Source organism: Bactrocera neohumeralis, chromosome 6 (genome assembly GCF_024586455.1).
Source record: "Bactrocera neohumeralis isolate Rockhampton chromosome 6, APGP_CSIRO_Bneo_wtdbg2-racon-allhic-juicebox.fasta_v2, whole genome shotgun sequence".
Classification (NCBI taxonomy): domain Eukaryota; kingdom Metazoa; phylum Arthropoda; class Insecta; order Diptera; family Tephritidae; genus Bactrocera; species Bactrocera neohumeralis.
In genome coordinates, this window is record NC_065923.1 from 7,598,660 (window position 1) to 7,622,073 (window position 23,414).

Consider the following 23,414-nt stretch of genomic DNA (forward strand, 5'->3'; position numbering starts at 1 on the left):
ATTCTGCAATTATACGAGTATACACTCAGTACTTTACTCCAGCCCCACAAAATCAACCCGACCTAACAGATAGGTGCCTTTGATGCACAAATGCATTCAGATGACCATGCCCCGTAAGCAGAAAATCCAGACAAGTCTGAAGTCAAGTGAAGACCAGTCTGAAGTCTGGGTTACCCTCAACAAACTCAACGTCCCGATGTACTTATAAGTCACTCAACCGTTGGGAGTATAGTCTCAACGGTATTGCCACCTACATCTCACCTTATCATCTAGATCCTCTATCCTGCTCCCTAGATATCCCTCCCTCTCCACATCATCATTGGAAATCCAGTCATTACGCAGCAATGATACACTCAAAACTCTTCTTAACCTGAACGCAACAGCACGCTGTATGACAATCAGGTCAAGAGGGGCTGCACCTAACAAAACCTGCATAGCATCCGTTGAGACGGTGCGACATACATTTACCGATCCAAACGGGGTTAGTTCGCCGAAGCGTAGCTTCGTTCTTGATACTGTAGCAGGTTAAATTCCTACTTATCCAGAATAGACCCAGACATATGCAATATGTATATGTCTTGCATGCAATGTGTCTCCGCATGACACTGGCCACCTCTTTGCATGCCCTGCCAATCCCACTCATCTGACTCTCCCCTTCCTTTGGTCCGACCCCGTCGAAACAGCACGTTTCTTGAGCCTCCCGCTAGATGACGTCGACGACAACATGTATAACCCTTGCCATCCCAGCGGGGATTGATACCCCGTTAAAACAACAACAACAACAGTGCGACATACATACAAGCAAACAGGCAAGCATCATACAACGCTGAATTGAGAGGAGTTTTCGGCACCCGCGAGCGAACTTCGACCATAAGATGAAGGTAGTCCGCATACGCGCGACACTTACAGAGTCACTCGAGCTTCCCGAGCAGAGAGTCCATGATAAGGTTCCAAGCTCCAAGCTCAACACTCCCATTCATGCCGACTGGACAATCCTTTCTGTCCGAAAAGTAACTTCGCCAAAGAGTTAGTTCTGAACAGCCAAGCTCCTCCCGCCGTTGCACCATTCGATCCCAGCTTAGGTAGTCAAGCGCCTCCTTAAAGTCAATCGTCTAACAGCAGTAGCATTCCCCTTTAAGGGTCCCAAAACTTTTGTCGATTTTCAATCTAGTAGTACTAGTTAGTACTAGTAGTGATTGTAGTATGCCAAAAACCTGGAACCGCGTTGAAGTTGCTCTAAGCTGCTAGCCTCAATATATCAAAGCTCATGTGCGACTAACCTTCAACATTAATGCGCTGATAAAAGAAAGCAAACATAAAAATATGAGAAATCGCACGAACTTAATTGTTCCCCTAGGTTGTATTTGTTAAAGGGTTAAGGGCCAATCGGCACCTTTGGCACTTACATGCCGTTGGCATTGTAAAAAAACAAAAAATCATAAGCGACACTTTGTTAGTGGTGGCTCAGCCACCGTGTTACACTCCAGCAATCAGCAAGTCACTAGAGAGTAGCAAAACTCAAAATATTTTTGTTGAAATTTAAATTATTTGGCTGCAAATCACAATACAATGTCATTGGAGCGTGCAATGTGATGGTGCAACCGCCCGGTCAGGGTTCGGCGATAGTAAGGGTAGATCGGTGAATGACATTTATGACTCTGAAGTTCACAGGCGTGCGCATACACCCACAACCGCCTACGGATAGTTTCCAGCTTATCTAAGAATACAATAAACGTCCTTTTCGAGCGCTTCCATCCACACACACACACATTTCTGACACAGGTCAACACACATCACGCCATTACACACCCATACGAGTATATGTATGTATTCATACGCGCAGGCTGTGTAGGGACGTGCGTCGTCATTTGTTGATTAGGTCACAGCATCAACGTCATTTTATGTTGTAAATGAAAATAGAGAAAAGTTTGCGAGTGCCTACACGGCGTTGCCTACATTTAGGCGCATAGCCCTGCCTGACATTACGCAGTCATAACCAAGCGCGTGTGCTTGTGTGTGTTGTACATGTGTTGGTTTTGCCCTTTTCGCTGGAAATAAAAGGACACTTCCACTGTGTTGCAACATATAAATCCCATTTGGACTTGTTGGTCCGCTTGTCGCTCCTCCCTGTCCTTTGACTCGCCTGTCGCCTGTGTTCGCTGCGCCACTCGCTGTATATTTAGACAACAGTAAGGCCATACTAACACACACACGCGTATGCACACAATGTGTGTTGATCCATTTGAGGAAATGCCAAGGCACTTACCCTCTTAAATGTCAAATAAATGCCTCTCCATGTTAGTGTACGTGTACGTGAGTGTATGTGGCCTTTGTGTGAGTGTAGTTTCTTAGTATTTGACTTTTTATTGTCTCTGTGCTTATTTATTATCCGCTGTTCGTTTTTACTATGTTTCTTTTACTTTGCTTTTGTGTTTTTCTACTTTATGTAGGAAGAAACTTTTTCGTTGGCATTCTTTCTTACTATTTACCATTGCCATATTGGCTTTCATTTTGCCAACTGACAAGCATTGCTGTTGCCTCGAAATGTCTACTGTGAAAGTGTAAAAATATAATAAGGATTAGCATTTAAGTATTTGCAGTGTTAATGTAATGAATTTATTGTAATCAGTAATTTTTTCTTTTACTTTCAGGTATGTGATTATGATGTATTCCGCATTATTTACACCTTGAGGTAAAATGTATAAGTAAAGGGGTATTTTACTGTAGGTCTTGCTAAGGCAGGTATTATATTATTATGGCGCTTTGTATTGCAAATTATATTCGAAATAGTTTGATGGATTCTTAATTATAATATATGAAGCTAAACTCAAGCTATGGTAATTACATTTAAATCCCTTTACGAGGGCTGCTATATATATTTCTGGCCTAATAATGAAAATAGGAATATTTATCAACGAAAATGGTTTTATTGTTTTTCAAAATATTCTCCATCAAGATTTATACACTTTTGCATGCGCTCAAACCAATTTTCGAAGCACTTTTTCCACTTCGATTGAGACACCTCCAAAACATGGTTTTTGAATGCTTCAACAGCATCTTCTGGCAACGAAAATCGTTGACCACGCATTATTTTCTTGATGTGTGGGAATAAAAGAAGTCATTGGGTGCCAAGTCAGGGCTGTACGGCGGATGACCCATCAATTCGACGTTTTGGCCGGTCAAAAAGGCGCTGGTTTGAGCCGATGTGTGAGAGCTCGCATTGTCATGGTGCACAATGATTCGTCTTCTCTTGTTCGTTTTTCGAATTTCTCCGAAGACTTCAGGCAAACAAATGGTGGTGTACCACTCAGAATTGACCGTCCTACGTTGCTCAAGCGGAACAGTCGCCACATGACCAGTTTTGCCGAAGAAACAGGCGACCATTTGCTTCGAAGTGCTTCTTCCACGAACAACTTTCGTTGGATTTGGCTCGTCTTAGAAGACCCACACGGTCGATTGCTGTTTTGTTTCGGGCTCATCCGCATAGATCCATGATTCGTCACCTGTGACGATCTTATAAACGTCTTTTGAAGCACCGCGATCGTATTTTTTCAGCATTTCTTTACACCAATCCACATGAGCCTTTTTTTGAGCGATTGTCAAATTGTGCGGGATCCAACAAACCTTTTTTACGGCCAGGTGTTCATGCCATATCGAATGTATGCTGGTGGGAGAAATGCATAGGCATGCCTCTATCTGAAGGTCTTGCATTATCAGTTCACGTACGGCATCGATGTTTTCTGGCACAACGGCTGTTTTTGGACGACCTTCACGGAATTCATCTTTGAGCGAGCGTCGGCCACGATTGAATTCGTTGTACCAGTTTTCACAGTGCTATAGGATGGTTCTTCATAGCCATACAAAGATTTTAGTTCATCGATGCACTCTTGTCGTGATAATCCACGTCGAAAGTTGTGAAAAATGATCGCACGAAAATGTTCACGAGTTAATTCCATTTTTTGGCCGAGATGTTAAAAAATTCATTCCCTGTAAATAAAACAATTCACGATTAAATGACAAAACGTTCTGAGTGATGTTATGCTAAAAAATGTCAAATTTTTCAATGGAAATGTCTGGTTGCACCTGGCAACACTTAGTGTTGCCTAGGCCAGAAATATACATAGCAGCCTCCGTAGCTCTAACGTTTTCCAAACGATCAAAATTTGAAACTTATGCCTTTAGGAATTCTTAATGTTGCTCAGATTCCCCTGACGAGTGTCAACATCGACATTCAAGCAGCTTTTTTACGGATTATATAAAAGTATTCAACCAGACTGCTGCTAAAAAAATAATCAAAACAGTGCGTCACAATGCCTTGAAGTGTTTCTGGCAAAACAAGTTGCTAATCCCCTTTGACGCTGATTTTACGTCAACTAATTCTCTTCTAAATCTTACTGTCATATTTTTATATTAACAAAAATAAAGAAACAAAAATATAAAAAAAAAAAAAAAATAAATAAAAAAAATAAAATAAAATCAAAAACAAGTAAGGAAAGGCTATGCTATTTGGCATAAGATAAAAAACCAAAACACATTATATGTAGTATATGAGAGTTGAGGTAGTATCGTCCCCTGGGTTTTATTAAGGTACCTCACCTAAAATCAACAATCACATGGAGTAAAGGCAGCCGGATGTTCAAAAATCCTGAAATTAGTTTTATGGGGGCTACGTCAAGCTTTCACGAAATTTCAACTCCTGTGAGCACAAAGATGCACTTTTGTGAGTAAAATGCGTTCTCTCATTTTCATTGAGATAACTCACATATTGGCCGATATATGCAGCATAAAGTCATCCGGAAGTTCTAAAATCTTGAACAGTTTTCTTTGGATTTGGACAATTTTGGTCATAAGGTAGCTTACTTTAAAATAATTATTTTTGCAAAATTGTATCCGTTATATTAATCACTTCTCGGTTTGGGAACTGGAAAGTGAAAGAATTAAATGGAATTGTAGGCGGTGCCGGCTCCTATAAAGCTCTCTCATACCATCTCTGTGGATTAATTTAATATCTCTGGCGTTATTAGATATTGTTTTATAGTGCTTTTAGTGGTTTTGAACAGTACCGTTATATGGGGAGTTCACTTCAGATTTCACACTGTCAGTAGAAGTTTTTATATACATATATATAACCTTATATCTATGTCGATAAGTTTTAGGTGATTCGTACAACCGTTAGGTGAGCAACATGTTGCATGAGTATAAAAAAGAGCACGGAGTTGGAAAAATATTTAACCGCAGCCATCATGTGTGTTGGGGTAGTAGATGGAGTCAGCAGCTGCCTCTTCTCTGACTTTGCCTCAAGAGAGTGCATTATATTATATAATATTCATTTATGTATGTAGAGTCTTTTGTGCGAGTGGATTGCACGCAGTCGCACAATTACGCAGTTCTCGTCTGCCTTTGAAGGCTAATTATCGCATAATTAATCACATCAGTAAGTGCCAGCGAATGTTTAGCATCACAGCTGCGCCACCGCTGTCACCACCGGGGCGCTCAAAAACAAGATCATGGGTAGTGGCAGCACAAACATACACACACGCACACATGCTCAATTTATTTTTACTAATCATCAATGAATGAATCTTTCAGTGCTGCAATGCAGAGTGAAAACAGCCAAATGTGTCTAGAGGCATGCGTGGGCTTGATGCCTTGCTACCGTTGGCACTAGCGCGTATTTTTGGCAAAATATTTCGTAATTTATTAATTTCTAAAATTGGCATGAAAGCTCATCGATCGTAAAGCAGAGAGGTGAAAAATATATTTAGTGCTGTAACGGTAGATTTTCACGCTACTCTTCGAGCAAACATTGAGTTTAGAAATTGTTCAAAAATTAGTTTCTCATAGCATGATATTACAAAATAAACATAATAACAAGATTAAGCATCAATTGGCCCATAAAAAGTTCAAGCTTCGCACTCCCCTTTCGGTTTCAAATAACTTATCAAAGCAGATAACCCTGAAATATAATTCTGGATAACAAAATCAAAGTTTGCCTTGCAAGCGCTGACTTTTTCCAAAAATTTTAATCATTTAGGAATTGATTAGTGCATAAAGAGGTTTTTCTTGGAATGCAAATTCATTTAAAATTATACTCAGGCCATGCAAAGGTTATTACGATGAAATTGCGTTGTAAAATCTCCGGCAACGCCAGCCTGATTTGCTAATTGGAATTTAATCGCAGAAATAAACAAGAAGTACACAATTAGAAATATTTTGTAATGCTTACGGCTGAACAGTCCACAAAATCAAGTTCGCAATACACCCACTTGCCGCCCGCCCACCGGCCACGCCAACCCAGAGACCCAAAATACTTCAGAGCAAATTAAAAATATCCACAGTCGTACCTGTGCGGCGCAAATTCCGAAATAGTAATGTTTACATTCGTTTGTTTACTCGTCTGCTGCGTCAAAATACAAACCGAACACAAAGTGATTAATAATAAACAAACACCTTTAAAGTGCGATGTGTCTGATGCTACCAATTAGGCGCAGCGAGTGCGTGGTCCGAATTTGTAAATGCTTGAGCAGATTCAGAGCATGCGACGAGCTCCGGCAGCAGGGAAGATCCGCTAGCAGCTAGCTCCGAGTATTTAAATTTGCAAAATTCTTTAGGAGCAGCAGAGTTAATTGGTTTTTGATGGCCCATTTCGGAGCTACGCGGTCTTCGGCGCCCCTGCGCACCCAACCAACGCCCCACGTTGGCGCTTGGTATTTGCTGTTTTGCATTCTAGAAATTCCATTACCACACATAACGACCAGTTTGGTCTTAATTTTTTATCGTTTTCCAATTTTTATTGAGTTCGCTTCGGCTTTTGTTTATGGAAAATCGTGAGCAGGCGCAGGTGAGTTTGACGTAGGTAATCTCACAGGTTAACGGGGGAAAATAGTGGGCGTAGATGGATGCGTGCGTTTGTTTTGTTTCAATTAGTATACTATATTTAGTTGAGGAATCTTCGGTATGCCGACGCACCACAGAGCCATCAAGTGTTCTCTTAAAGGTATTTATGGTTAAATATAGTTTTTGCGTGCTGGTTGTTGGGCACTTCGCGTATTCTGTAGTTCATTTTTCATTTTAGTAGCAATTAGTGTTTCTGTAGTTCATTTTTCATTTTAGTAGCAATTAGTGTTTCTGTGTGCTGAAATTTATTGCCAGCGGAATCTAGATAAAGCTCGGAAACGATCATAATATAACATTTTATAGCGAGTAATTAAGAAATTTGAGTATTTACTGCTGGAATTGTTACATAAATTACAGTTAGATTGTTTCAGATAAGTGTTAGAGAGTAATTAAAGTTTGGTGAAAGTTTGGGTGATAGGAAGAACTAGAAATTTCCATTGTCCTTTCAAAGGGTAAATTTTTGTTCAACAAACTTTTGCTTTGAAAAGCAAGAAAATATTATTTTTATCCCCAAAAGAAAGTAGCAAAGGTATACACAATACCAGCACAGCTAGGCTTTTATTAAGAATGTAACCTACTAAGTTCCGGACGATTGAAATTTTAGTGAGCTCTGCCTAAAGCACAAAAAGAGATAATCCACAATCTGGGCCAACCACCGTGAGATAAGTCTTCTCAACATCGCATATAAGGTTCTATCGAGCGTACTGTGGGAAAGACTGAAGCCCACCGTCAAAAAACACATTGAACCTTATCAGCGTGGCTTTAGGCCTGGAAAATCTACAACTGACCGTGAATATTTTGTAAAGACACGTAAAAAAGGATCGACACACACCACCTCTTCGTCAATTTCAAATCTGCTTTTGATAGCACGAAAAGCAGTTGCCTTTATGCCGCAATGTCTGAATTTGGTATCGCCACAAAACTAAGACGGCTGTGTAAACTGAAATTGAGCAATAACAAAAGCTTTGTCAGGATCAGGAAGATCGGGAGACCAAACGAGGTTTCAGACAAGGCGACTTCCTATCGTGCGACTTCTTCAAAATACTTCGAGCTGCAGAACTAAATAGAAAAGGTACCATTTTCTATAAGAGTGTTAAGCTGCTGGCGTATGCCGATCTCATAGATATCATTGACCTCAATACCAGCGCGGTTAATTGTGCTTTTTCCCGACTGAATAAAGGAGCGAAGCAAATGGATCTTGTTGTGGACGAGGGCAAGGCGAAATATCTCCTCTCATCAAACAAACGGTCGTCGCACTCGCGACTTGGCTCCCACGTCACTGTTGACATTCAGGACTTCGAAGTCGACAGCAACAACAACAACATCCTCGAAATCCAACGCAGAGTAATTCTTTGTCAACAGATGCTACTACGGACTGAGTAGACTATAGAGAAGCAAAGTCTTCTCGACAAACAAAGGCCAAATTCTACAAGTCACTCATCATCCCCGTTCTGCTATATGGTGCAGAGGCATGGACGATGAAAACATCTGAGGAGTCGGCGTTGCGAATTCTCGATAGAAAGATTCTGCGAAAGATCTATGGTCCTTTGTAGATCGGCAACGGCGAATAACGATGAACTGTATGAGAAATACGACGATATTAACATAATTCAACGAATTAAAAGACAGCGGCTACACTGGCTAGGCCATTTCTTTCGAATGGACGAAAGCACTCTGGCTCTGAAAGTATTCGACGCAGTACCCGCCGGGGGAAGCAGAGGAAGAGGAAGACCTCCACTCCGTTGGAAAGACCAGTTGAAGAAGGACCTGACTACACTTGGAATCTCCACTTGACGCCAAGCAAAAGATTCGATTTATTACTCAGTTGTTTATTGCCTTCCAAATCGATTTTATTCCAAATACAACGAAATCTTATTGTAAATAGATCTTTCTAAGACACTATGTTTACAGCGACACCTAGCGGCCTTTGGCTCATTCAGATGTTCACAAAAACCATCGTTGAGGAGGAGTTACTTTAACCAAGACTGGTGTGTTATAAGTTTTTGGTTTCGCTGAGCACGAATCCGAAGTCCGTTTTGCCCCACATTTTGGGTTTTGTGTGGTAAACTAATATTAATATGTATACATACATATTTATTAATATAATTGCCATTTCAGAACACAAAACTGAAAACAATAAAATTTGGCTGTTCAAGCGTTTGAAGCATAAAAAGGAAATGCTTTTAATTTACTTCATAAAATATCCACAATTAATATTTTCAAATTTCCCCACATACACGAAATACACAAGAATTAAACAAATAAGTTTCGGCTTGGTCCAAATATGTGGTTGAATTTACGCGCATTAGAACGAGAGCGTTGTGTGTTCAAATATTAACGATCATGGCAATTCGTTTAATTTCGTTTCAATTTATGCGAAATTACAGCTGCCAAATGTAATTACCGTAATGCAGAAATAATTGGCGCCGCTACCAACGCGTATTAGCATTTCATATATTCCCGTTATCCGCTGTATGCTGGCAACTCATACATGCCACATGCCACATAATCTTCGCTAACATAGCGTAGGTCCGGTTGTTCGGCTCCACGCCTACAAAACCGCGCAATTTGTCGCCAATATGCGATCCCAGGCAATTAAGTGCGACAAAATCCGCTTGAATTACATTTCTAACGGACATTTTCAATTTATGTGCGTCACACAAAGTTTCGAATTGCAAATTTTTGGCTGTAACTCATTTAAGTATGTATGGGCACCATTGGAGCAGACGCGTGTAAAGTTTTATGCACCACCCACACACACACACACACGCACACCCGTCGGCTGCCGTCACATTAATGCCGCTAATCCAATTTCAGCGACATCAGTTACCAGCCACCATTTGAGGCCACGCGCGTCGAGTTTCAGCGCGATCAACTGAAATTTCACCAGCACCAACCAACACAGCCGCAAAAATGGTGGCGTGGCTGCGCTCCCTGGGGCAATGTGGGGCCAAAAGTCACAGCCAGTTCAAGCAGCGATGTGCTGCTCTTTTGTGCATGCGACCAGCGTGTAGTGAAATGCGGAAGCGATATTTAATAATGCTTTCAAATAGAATTATTTATCTTTCATAGAAAGGGTGTCTCTCATCGCTTTCGTGTCGTAGCTGTAAAATAAATACATACTTTTTTTTTTTAATATTTTCCTTTGTCATACTTCAACAAGCTCTCGTCAACAGTGGCGGCGTGGTCAATAATATCAAGAATAACGGTGATTCAGAATTTTCGCAGAAAATAGCTCAGGTTTCCCTATACAATCTCGGCATGCCTGTTTTGACACATGTGCTCCCTGTGTGTGTGTGTGTGTGTGATATTTCGCATGTTGAGCACGCCAAAACACTGGCGACGCATTCTTCGGCCGAATGCAGCGTCGTTTTGTCACTTTAATTAACGGTATGCCAATTGTATAAAGTATTCGCCGCCCGCTTCTCACTTGCTAAATTCTTCTTTGTCAGCCTTTTGGTATTTAGCATATGCAACAGCTCATTGCGGCACACATACGTGCACGCACACAGCTCTATGTATATGCGTGTGTGTGTGCTCGCTCATAAATTTTTTGGCAAAATGTCGCCCATTAATTGAAATATATTTAATGGCAGTGCGGATTAGGAATTTTTATTGCGAAAACCGAAGAACAAAAATTAAATATGCGATAAACAAATAAATTACATAAATATATACACTATATATGTATATGTATGTATGTATGTATGGCATATGCTATTTGTGTTTATACTATTTAAAAATCTATTTTGCTTATTTGGGTTTTGGGTCAATCGAAATTTTTGGATCTTATGTAGCATATATGGTGCATACATAGGTAGCAATATAGTTTCCAATGTTATAAGCAGACTATTAGGGATGTTCTTTTAAGTTTGAAAATTAAAAAAAAAATTTTTTTTAAGTCTCCTAGTTTGTTATGTTTCAATTATTTGTGTTTTATTTAGTAATCGGAGGGCATTCATTATCTCGCTAAAAATCTCTATTTATGATATATGGGTAGTCAAAAAAGTCATTTCGTATTTTGTCAATAGATGTCGTTGCATTCGTAGAAGACGTCGCAGACTCTATAAATAAATGGTCGCGTACTAGTCACGCAGTTTTTGAGTTATCGAAATAAAGTTTTTCACAAGTTCTTTTCTTCCCAAGACGCTGCTCATTTGTCAGAACCGTCGATTTCGGATCACTATAGCATATAGCTGCCATACAAACTAAATGATCGGAATCCAGTTCTTTTATGAAAAACTTTTTCATTCGACATGATATCTTTATGAAATTTGGCATGTATTATTGTCTAAAGTATTGCTGAAATCTCTGAAGAAATGTTTGCATCGGATCACTATAGCGTATAGCTGCCATACAAACTGACCAATCATAATCAAGTGTTTGTATGAAAAACTTTCGCATTTGACATGATATCTTCATGAAATTTGGCATGTGTTATTGTCTAAAGTATTGCTGAAATCTCCGAAGAAAATGTTTGAATCGGATCACTATAGCATATAGCTGCCATACAAACTAATCAAACGGAAGCAAACTCTTGTATGGAAAACTTTTACATTTGACGAGATACCTGCACGAAATTTGACGTTTCTAATTGTCCAAAGCAATGCTACAATCTGCGAAGAAATTGTTCAGTTCGGACCACTATAGGCTAAAGCTGTCATACAAACGAGTTTTGAAATATTTAATCAGCCGCTTTTTTTATGTTCTCAAAACTCATCTATTTTAGGCATTGCCAATAGGTGTGCACCTTAATGAGCACATGACAATATATGCGTGTATTCATCGCAACACGCAGTTGAGATATTTCGAGATTTTCCTTACTAACGCATACTGACATACATATGTTTGGCTGCGTGACACATACTTGTGGTGCTTTGTGAATTCAAAATTTCGCAGATTGGGTTTTGAAAAGCATAAATATAAGGATAAGTGTGCTATAAAATTAGAAGATTATAACACATGCAGCGCACTGTAATACAAACATAATTACAGTTGTACAGTTATAATATATGCGCATCTTACTTCCTCTCAAAGCCTTGGAAAGAAATGGAATTTATCTAACAATTTAATAATTAATATCGGTGCAAGAAGTACTCGTATGAAACAAAAAGATAGTGGTCCGAGTCAATGTTAGGTCCTCGGAACGTACGCATATCAAGGACACCGGATACATGTCTTCCATCTATTATAACATTGTCGATTTGGTTTCGAACTTTTCGATCCGGAGACAGCCATGTATTTTGAAGAATTTTCTTGTGTCAGATTCTAGTACTACAGGCAACCATATTTTGAGCTCTTGCGAAGTCGATCAGCCGCATTACATTTGAAGAGGTTTCGCCATGGCGGCTGAATTGTCCGACTGTTGATGCCTTCTGTATCCACCGACGTGTTAAAATCGCCAAATACAATTCTTACATCGTGCCGGGGGCAGCTCTCACAGGTGCGTTTCAAAGCGCTCATAGAAGACATCTTTGGTCACATCGTCCTTTTCTTTCATCCGGGCGTGGACGCAATGCAGCGATATGCGGAAGAGCTTCGCTTTGATGCGGATTGTGGCTAGCCGCTCGAAGACTGAATCTCGCTCTCACCACGAACTCCACACCAAATTTGCGCTCCTTTATATGGGCACTGTAGTAAATGTCAATAAGACATACTCCAATCCATCGTATTTTTTGAGCGGCGCTAATGTCAGCCTTTACTTTTACGAGGTCATCAACCAGCTGGGTATCGACACCTTCTTAATTTATGTATCAGACATGGCCTTAAATCATAGTCCCTTTATGTTTGCTTTGGTCGTCATCGAAAGAGGGGCCTTTTATCCAAGGCTCTTGTTTCTTTATTTACCGCTATAAAGCCTGTGAGTGGCTCCCGTTTCAGTTTTTACGCATAATTCAATTTTAGAACTAACTAACTGTACAAACGACATTCCGTAAACGACAATATATGTAATGTGCACATGTGTATGTGTGTGTATGGCTGTGAGCAACAATGTTCTGAATTAATTGCGTAAGCACGCGAAATTTACTAGTTAATTAATTATTGCAATGAATTGACAGTAATATCGGCTAATTATGCCTCTTCCGCACCAGCGAGTTTATGCGCGCGCGCATGGGTGCGGGTGTGTGTGTGTCCGTGCGTTGGCAGTTAATTTTAATGAAATCTGATAAACAAATTGAAAATAATTTATAACACCATTTATTACATAACGCCCACAAGTGCAATCATTCGCTGGCAAAAGCAAAAATTCAATCGGCCAAACGCAGTTCGGATGTGTATGTGTGTGCGTGCGAGTGAAATGAGGAGCGGGGCAATTTAAAATTGTAATTAATGTAATTTTTGCGGCGCAGGGAAATCGCTGCGAACAGTGTTGCTCCACCGCGCCCCGCCGCCGCTCCCGCTCTTGTGGCAAGTGAAATTGATTGAAGCACGTTTTGTGTAGTCGTTGATGGTTGTTGTTGTTTTTATTTGTTTTTTTTTGTTATTTTTGTTGTTGTTGTTGTTTTTATATTTTGTTGTTGTTGTTTTTATATTTCGTTGTTGTTGTTGTTTTTACATTTTGTTGTTGTTGTTTTTTTAATTTTGTTGTTGTTGTTGTTTATTTATATTTTGTTGTTGTTTTTATATTTTGTTGTTGTTGTTGCTGTTGATATAGAGTGGTACTCGTTTCGGCGTGCATGGCGTATGAGTGACATTTGTAAGTACAGCACATTTATTCAATGCAACAACGTGGCAGCATTAAGCGCACTTTGCAAATGCTCGTGCTGCCTTCAAGTGTGGAAATTAATTTCGATAAAAAGAAAGCATCGGCGCATGAAAAATTGCAAGAAGACAGCAGCAAAGGTTATTTGCCGCATAATTTATTTTTATAATCGTTTAATGGTGCATTAATTATACCTGCTTTGATGCCTCATATGCTTATGTATATGTGTGCGTGTGTGTATGTATGTAAGTGTGACACTTGCGCCTCGCTTTATAACTTGATTTCTTGTTTTCTTTCTTTATTTTGATTGAAATAAATGCACAGCAAAATACTTTCGACAACATTAGTTGACGAGATATCCTTGATTGTAATTTTAACTCGGTTTTCAAAAAAAAAATAATAATTATTCCTGCAAGCACAGCAAACCTGAAACTCTATTTTCACCGATTTTCTATTAAAATCCGCCTCTGTTAAGGTAAATTGCTCACATCTCTAATGTGTGAGCACTTTTTCGCCCACTAACCACACACACACACACACTTCCATACACCCCTTTCCGGTTACAACTCAATTAAACATTTGCACTGTTTGTTTACTTTTGCGGTCGTGACGACTTTATGGCCAACGCGTTCGCGCGCATTCATTTATTTATGTGTTTAAATGTGTTGCAACAAAGTTAAAAATTAATTAAATGCAGACAATTTTTGTTCAGCAACACTTCAGCGCCGTTCGCATGCAACCACAAGCCAAAACAAACCCCTAGTTTAGCAAAAAAGCGCAGAGGCCTCTAGGAATTGGCCGACGTGCGCACTTGAGTTTATTAGAGTGCGACTAAAGGCGGTATTTTATAGAGAAAATGTGTGCTCAGATACACTTCTGCCACTGTCTTCATGCTCAAATAATAATAAGTAGAGCTAAAATCTACTCTTTACTCATTTGAAAGCATAACTCTCTTTTTCTATTGTCTTATTAGCACTCTTAGTGGAACTTGAGCTTGCTCCTGCCTTTGTTTTTCCAGCTGGCACTGTGCTCGCGTTCATGCTCGTTAGCATTGCACTTCCCTTTTGTGCCCCTAATTATGTTGCACAACCAGCTGTCAGCATTACGTTAAATGGCTGCGCGTTAACTAGATTTTGAATTTTTTAACACAAAAAACCAAATGTCAACACGCAGCCCGCTATATTTTAAATATTAAAGCGCCGCGCTTTGTGCAGCAAACCATTTCAGAATATTCGCCGTTAGCTTTCGTCAGCTAAAATGCAAAATAACGAAAAATGCCTTTTTACAAGTTTACAGGCGAAGGAAAAACGATACAAAAGCAATCACTCATATGAAACAAAATTTGAGTTTAGTTATGAAATGGTTATATATTGGTTATTATACACTCATATTATGGTTATAAAGCTTCATTTTGGTTATAAAGTGGTTATATATTGGTTATCATACACTCATATTGTGGTTATATATTAGTTATATTATTGGATAGCGGAAGCCTAAAATTTTATATATATTATTGTAATATCATATAATGAATCGTAAGAAATAAAGAACTCAATTTCTATTTTTTTTCGATGATACGTTGTTTTGCATTTTAGATGACGATATATATTTAGACATACACATATTCATTTATATACATATGTATATTTCTTATTTGTAATATTCGAAATTCCGCAAGTAAGTCATTACCCTCAAGTAGTGAAGTCGCATCGAACGATAATTCCATTTTAAATAGCAAAAGTTGCTTACCAAACAACCGACTATCTTGGTAAAGAGAAGAGTTTTGTATACATATCATTTTCGGGCGCCTAAAAGTATGCTTAACTGTTATTGCCTGTTTTGTTTATCTACTATGTTTTCTCCGCGCTTTCAGCAACTTGCTTGCCGAAAAGCCTTCCTCTGTCTGTCTTCGATTGCAAAACTCGCACACATAAATGCTGCCAGACCTGCAATCTAAACATACTTATATACTTGTACATACATACATACATACATATTACATACATTTATAAACAATAACAAAGCATTGCCGGTTTAATTTTCGCTGCGTTTAATTGGAGTTCTACTATCATTTGATTACAGTTTATGTTTGTGTTTGATTTGTTATTGTTGTTGCCTAACTTTCGTTCAGCCTGCTGCAGTAATTTGTAGTTGTATGTGTGCGTAAATAATTGCATTAACAGCATCAGCATTTTGATTTTAGTTTCAGTTTAGTTTTGAACAATTCTTGTTCGTGTTGTTTAAGGATAGCCAGAGGTGTAACTAAGTAGTGTCTAAGTGAGATTATGCGGGCGAAGTTTTGCCTCCAATTAGTTGCAAGTAATAGATTGCGTTGAACCTTTCCGGAAATGCGGAGTATACGGTATTCCTGCTAATGAAATAATTACGTTACGCGTTTACTCGTACTTTCTTTACTTTGAAAAGTACATAGTGACAAAGAAGTCCCCGATAATTGCGATTGAAATGCTCGGATAAATGATATTTCAAAAAACTGTATTTTGCTAAGTTGGTAGGACTGTCCATAATTACTATGCCAAATATGAGCGAGATCTGTCCACCATTTCGTTTACAGCAGCTGCTTAAGTCGGTACACCTCAGTGGTGCGCTGCGATTTTTATAATGGATAAAAAAGCGAGCCAAAACTTTGTCTTAAATTCTGCATTTCTAAACAAATTTGATATGCAGAATCATTGCGAATGTTGGAAAAGGTGATCCAGTCTTATCAAAAACGCGAGCCTAAGAGTAGTACAAAGCCTGCAAAAACAGCCGAGAGATCGTTGAAGACATGCCTCGTTCTGTACGACCTTCGACCTCTTCAATTGATAAAAATATTAAAAAAAAGCGAGGGATATGGTGCTTGAAACTCGTCAGGCAAGTGTCAGAGAGATAGAGCTCCACATCTCACGCAAGTCCGTTCGAATGATTTTGGTGGGCATTTGGGTATGAAACGCGTTCTTTGCCGACTCATACCAATGAAGCCGAATTTTTCTCAAAAAGGGTATCCGAAACAGGTCTCTTTGGACATGCTTAAACGTGTAAATGTCGAGCCCACATTCATGGAGAGCATTATAACTGCCGATGAGACATGAGTTTATGAGTTTGACATGCAAACAAGTCAACAATCATCGGAAGGGAGAGAAAAAAACGAGATGGAACCAAAGAAACGACACCAAAGCCGCTCAAAAACCAAGGTGATGCTCATTGTTTTTTTCGATATTAGTGACTTGGTGCATTTAAATTTGTTCCAAAGCGACAGACAGTCAATAAGGAGGTCTATTTGGCCGTATTGATATTCCTACATACTATAATAAGGGCTGAAAGTAAGCGATAACAGACATAAAATGTCTACAGTCGACTCAATTGATTGCGAAGATAGTCGATATCCACACTTAATATACATTTTGGTATACTGTTGCTGGAAGTCAGTAAGCTACAGGGTATATCTATACTGTACTTTGTTAGCATTTATGATTAGAGCCACTTTAGTTTCAGCCTGTAAAGTCGTGACTCAAATGTAGAACCAGATAACCGCTTAACCGGTTAATTATTATATGAAGCGCGCAGAGCTAACAAGACGACACAAATTTTGATATCGCTTCAAAGCATCGAAGCGAACTTCTAATTAACCTCCCCTCGGTACCTTTAAAACCAACCAAACTGTCTGACTTGTGCCTCTGTAGTATAGTGAAATCTGCAGTCGTTTACAGCACTGCGCCTCCAACTCTGCAGCTGCCACGTACAGCAAACGCCTGGTGCCACATCAGCATATTACCAACTCACCACTGCACCGCTTGTGTGCTGTTAATCCACCACTTGAGTAATTGTTTATTGTAAACTTCCTGGGGAACACGTGTTGTTTGCATTCATTAAGTAAAAACTCGTCATTTATTTTCGCAACTCGCGTTTATAATGATCGTTCGTGTGAGTGTGTGTGAGCCGTCATGCTCACAATATGCTCGAGGTACTTGGCAACCGCTGTGCCGCGCAAAATAGATGCAAGGGCATGCCATGAACTTGTCCGATTGTATTACCGTTAGCTGCTAGCTGCTGTTTATTTTTACGCCGCATATTTAGCTGTTAACACTAGTGACTGTAGGCGCTTGTGACGTCACTTATCACGGGTGGTTGCTCATAGCGCGAGACCCTTTTCAATCGTTTCCTATAGCTAGCTAGCGTTCAGTACATTCCAACGCCCGAAAAAAAATTTGGTGAAAATTGGAAATGAGCCAAAGTAACTAAGAAGGCGCTAAAGACACAGCAAAAGAATTTCAAAGGTACAAACGACTGCACATTAGGGAGGTGCAAAGTATATAAAAAAAGTATAAAAATTTATATTAATCATTGGCTGTTTATGGCTTGTATCAACGTTAATAAAATGATGAGAAATTAAAAACAAAAAACTAAAAATAAAAATTTTGATTAAAAATTGTATGGCAACCCTGTTATTGAGTTTGTTGGCATTAAAGCAAATTTTTCAACTTTCCAAATTAACTTCTGTAAATATCAGTTTTCATTTCAACTGTATTTTACGAAAATACTTTTTTTTAACGAAATCAAGTGGCAACTCTGCATATCGTCACATAAAATACACAATAACGTATCCTCAAAAAAAAACCGAAATTGAGTTTTTTATTGCTTACGATTCACTAAATACATGTAGCATAAAATTTTCAGCTGCCGCTGTCAGAAATAACCAATATGTAACCAACATATAAGCTATTTATAACCGACTTATAACCAACATATAAGAAATTTATAACCAACTTATAACCAATTTATAACCAAAACTCAAATTGTTTTAAATATAAGTAATTTATATTATATCGTTTTTTCTTCGTCTGTAAACTTATGAAAAGTGCTGTTACGTTATTTCGCATATTAGGTGTCGATATATGTATTTGGATTATCTTATATGTCAACTAATACTTAATTTTTAATCACACTTTTCAAACATAATTAATTTAAAGAACATGTGCCAATCTCACTAAAAATTTTTCAAACCCAAAAAAATTTAATTCTACTGTGCTCCCAGTCTAATGCGCGCACAAGCGCTCAAACAGGCAGTCATAGAATTTCAGAATTTTAATATACTCGATCGCCTAATACTTATTGAAATTCTTTGGCGTCGGCTCGCATATTTTCCCGTCCGTTCACGCTTTTAGCCCCTCCGCCGTTGCTAAATATTTCTCAATTCGCTGCTGTTTCTATTTATTTATCTTCGATTAGCGATAGTTGCTTTGTTGCCGAAATTAATTCGCTTTGAAATATTTTCGTGCGCTCGAAGGTGTATTTGTGCGGTCCAAGAAGACCGCAGTGCGTACGAGGAATGTCGAAGCTGTTTATTGAGTGTCTGCCATGGGCGAGCGGCTGTTTTCGCATTTATTTTTCTTCTCGCTTACTGCCGCGCCGCCGCTGCTTGCAGAGCGGCATGTAGGTGAGTGTGACATCAATTAACGTTTACGCAAATCGGCGGCGCAATGTGCTGACGTTGGCGACTGTGGCAAAATATTTATCTGCATACCAGTGACTGAACTTGTATAATAAACGAAATCGACATGAGAGAAAACAGCCTTTTTTTAAACATATTCTCATGCTTGCTTGTTAGCTTATTGGGCTTTAGGCAAACTTCGTGGCATTTTTCGTGACATTTGTTATTGTTCAATTTGCAATTATCCCAATCACTTCCTGCAAGCGTGCGTTAGCTGAATACTTTTTACCGTTAGCTTAGCGAGTTCACCAACATCGAGAGGGAGAGAAATCTTCGCTATGCGATTCTTACGTAACTGCCATCTCGAGTTGGAGGACATACCATATTTTATTGCTCTTTTGCCTTGACATGTACTGTCCATTATCTGTCAAGCGATCCATCTCTTGCAGGAAATTGACGAACGTCAAAGCAAATTGATGGCCGTTTTTATTAAATGCAAATCAAGCTGAGGCCAGTTAGAACTGCCAAGGCGTGTAAGCTTGTTTATTGCGGCAATTTGCTGCCAATCTGTCATTGGTTAGCGTTTTGTTGCTCTTTCGCGGCACTTTCGCTTTATTATACTAATTTTTTTAGTTTGCCAGAAAGTCATTTGCATTCCACACGGTGTAGTCGAAATAAGCCGTCCTTTGGGGGCGATAACATTTTTAAGTTTTTCTAATATTTTTTCGAATGATTTTTGTTATAGACAATGATGGTCTTATCATCGTTTTAATGGCCAGATATTTAGGTGGAATATATGTGACTCGATCAATGTTTTTTTAATGGCATCTGAATTCAGAATAATTTTATATATCTAGTGCAGCAAGGTTCTTCTCCAACTAGTCTTTTCCACAAAGTGAATGTCTTCTTCGGCTTCCCCCGGCAGGTACTGAATCGAGAACTTTCAAAGCTGGAGTGTTTTCATCCATTCGGACGATATGACCTCTACAACGTAGCCGCTGTCTCTTAGTTCGCTGAACTATGTCAATGTCGTCGTATAACTTATATAGTTCATCATTCCATCAAATGTGATATTCTCCATTGGCAATGCGCAAAGTCCATAAATCTTCCGCAAAACCATTTTCTCGATAACTCATAACGCCGACTCATCACATGTTGTTACCAACCATGCCTCTGCACCTACAGAAGGACGGGGATGATGAGCTACTTGTAGAGTTTGCTCTTGGCTTGTCGAGAGGTGACTTTACTTCACAGTTGCCTACTTGGTTCGAAGTAGCTGTTGGCAAGAGTTATTCTGCGTTGGATTTCGAGGCTGACGTTGTTGTTGGTTCGACGACTATTTGTTTATTTCTTCTTGTCTTTGTTCACTGCCAGACCCATTTACTTCTTTATTCAGTCAGGAGAAAGCAGAACTAACTGCGCGGGGGTTGAGACCAATGATATCGATGTCATCGGCGTACGCCAGCAGCTGCACACTCTTTAGAAGATTGTACTTTCTCTGTTTAACTCTGCAGCTCGACTTATTTTCTCCAAGAGTAGATTGAGGAAGTTGCAAGAAAGGGAGTCACCTTGTCTGAAACCTCGTTTGGTATCCTGACGAAGCTTTTGGTATTGCTCAACGTCAGCTTACACAGCCGTATTAGCTTCGCGGGGATACCAAATTCAGACATAGCGGCATAAAGGCAGCTCTTTGTCGTGCTGTCAAAAGCAGCTACAAATCTCCAAAGAGGTAGTGTGTGTCACGTGTCTTTTTCACGTGTATTTTCCAAAATTTGTGCGCATGGTGAATATCTGGATATTTTAATGTGTTAGACGGCAAAAATCAATCAGTGATGTCTTGCTTGCTATGCCATATGCATGACAATCAGCAATCCAGTCGTGTGGGATGGTTAAATGCTGGCGTCCAATCGAAATTCTTGCAGGAAATTGTTTGCCTTGCGTTGAGTGGAAATATCTGAAAGGGAGCATCACTAAATTTACATAATCCGGTGAAAAAATCCACAATCTTTTAATGTAAATGCCGCAGGCAAATTTCACAGAAAACTAACAATGACGGCATGAACCTGCGTGCGGCAGCCAAAGTAAAAGCTATTTGAAGAATACAAATTAATTTTGCATCCTATCACTCTTTATCTTATTCGGCATTTTCTGTTTTGTTATTGTATTGCTCGGCTAAACAAACCGCAAAATGAATAGTTTGTTGGCGCAATGAAAAGAAAACACTTGCAAAGCAGCCGAACCGCGAACAATGCCGACCCGGTGCTGTTGCGCCTAAAAATATGCCTACCAAAAAGTACATGACGCATTGCATCATATTCATCAATTTAGAATTTACTTGCGAATTCGCATATAAAAAGGTTGGGATCAGCGCTGAAATTCAACAAAAGGGGGCAAAGGAGTGGATGGCGAAATTTCCGTGGGTGGAGGGTAGACGCTGCGAAAAATATGGAAATGCCATGAAGCTTCAGCCATAAATACGTCACATTTGTATGTATATATGTAATACAAACATACATATGCACATATAAAAACTGAAGGGCTGGTATCCCTACCAAAATTTATCTCTCAGCTTGGCACGTTCCTTGTAAGAGGCTTAAACCGAAAGCTGCGCGATTAAGTTCGCATTATAATTATGCCATTAAATTATCTGTAAAATCAACATTTTTTCTAAATTAATTTCTTATGCAATCAAAAGTAAATAAAGCAGCCGCACAACGCTTATTTACCCGCAGCCGCGGGAGAAAAGCAGAAAATTAGCATTTTCATTCATTCTTCCTTCGTCGGCTCTGGACGTGCTCGCTGACGTATGAAACCATTGGGACAACAGTTGACATGCGGACTTCAGAGAAGGAGACACGTTTTGACTTTTTGTTTTCTTATTCTATTTCTACACACACACACACACACTTGCACACCCATCCCTTTAAGTGAACTCAGCAAGTGATGTCAAGGCAAATGTCGAAACTCCTACTGAGGGTCTTGCCGGCTGAAGAATTTCGTATAAATCCAGGCGATTTTCCAAGCAAATTCACACAAAGGTACACAAAACACGAACACACATGCACGGGGGAAACTCTCTACAACATGTGACCGCAAATTTTATTTAGAGATTTGAATTCTTTCATCAACTTAATTAGCCGGAAAATGAGAATCCGCAGAAAAGTTTGAAATCAGTACTTAAATCCTGTTCAAATTAGAAATTTCTGCGTCAGTGCAGACTTGGTTTTAGTATCTCCAGCCTTTTCTTAATTAAATGTGCGAAAATTTCACTTAATTTGGTGTAAATAAGAAGGTTAAATGTCGCAAATTATAAATTCATTCGAACTTAAGATTTTTGAAAAGTTTTGTCATGCAAAATTTCACAGATGGAAAATTCGGAGGCCTTTTAAAGAATATATGGTCTATTTAGGCATATACGTCTGTGTGAAGAGCAATCCGAAAAGATTCAAGAGTTGTCATTTCATCCAGAAAAAATTACGGTTTTTTGTGGTTTGTAGGCCGCTGGAACCATCAGTCCATATTTCTTCAAAAAAGATGCCGTTGAGAACGTACCCGTCAATGGCGACCTTTATCGCGTTATGATAACGGACTGTTTGATGCCTGAAATTGGAGCATGTGATCTCGGCGACATTTGGTTTCAACAAGACGCCGCCACCTCCCACACATCGCATCAAGCCATGAATTTATTGAGAGCACACTTCTGTGAGTAGATAACTTCACGTGAGCCAGTCGATTGGCCACCAAGATGGTGTCATATCATACGGTTGGACTTTTGCCAGCGGGGATATGTAAAGTCTAAGTCTAGGCGGACAATCCCGCTTCGATTTAGGCTTTGGAGCGAAATATCTCGCGTGTCATTCGCCAATTCCCTGTCGAAATGCTCGAACGAGTCATCGAGAATTGCACTCAACGGATGGACCACCTGAGAAGTAGACGATGATAATAAGTTTCCGTGTTTTTTTTTTCTTTTAAAAATTAGCGAACCTCGAAGTGGATCAGCCTTTAGTATATATGAACGAAAATGAGGTGCTGAAAGTTTGTAGAAATGATATTTACAATTCCATTTTGATTTCCATCTGTAATCAGCTCTTAGCTGGTGGCACTGACGTGGTTTCACACACATATAAAATATATTAAACAGTTTTCATGGGAAAGTCTTGTAACTTAACTCTCCAACGACTTCTCATTTCTGTCATACGTACGTACATATGTATGTATTTAATAGTGCAATTTAACTAGAGAAACCTCAAATTCTGTATCCGTGTGTGTGTATGTGTTAAGTGATTGATGCAACACATTGTCGTGACATTTATGGCAACCAGCTCACACAATCAGTTAATAAAATGTCTCCCTTACTCACAACGTTCCCTTCACTGTTTAACCACA

General features: G+C 39.3%; 1 protein-coding gene and 1 long non-coding RNA gene across 14 annotated transcripts in view; both read left to right on the top strand.

Annotated features, from left to right (window-relative positions):
- Window positions 1-2,666, top strand: part of LOC126763726 (uncharacterized) — a 94,414-nt gene extending 91,748 nt beyond the window's left edge. The window contains exon 3 of the long non-coding RNA XR_007667660.1: window positions 2,652-2,666. This is a non-coding gene — a long non-coding RNA (uncharacterized LOC126763726). The remainder of the gene's footprint in view (window positions 1-2,651) is intronic.
- The window catches only part of LOC126763680 (phosphatase and actin regulator 2), a 228,264-nt gene that overhangs the window by 170,555 nt on the left and 34,295 nt on the right, over window positions 1-23,414 (top strand). The gene's annotated exons all lie outside the window — the stretch shown is intronic.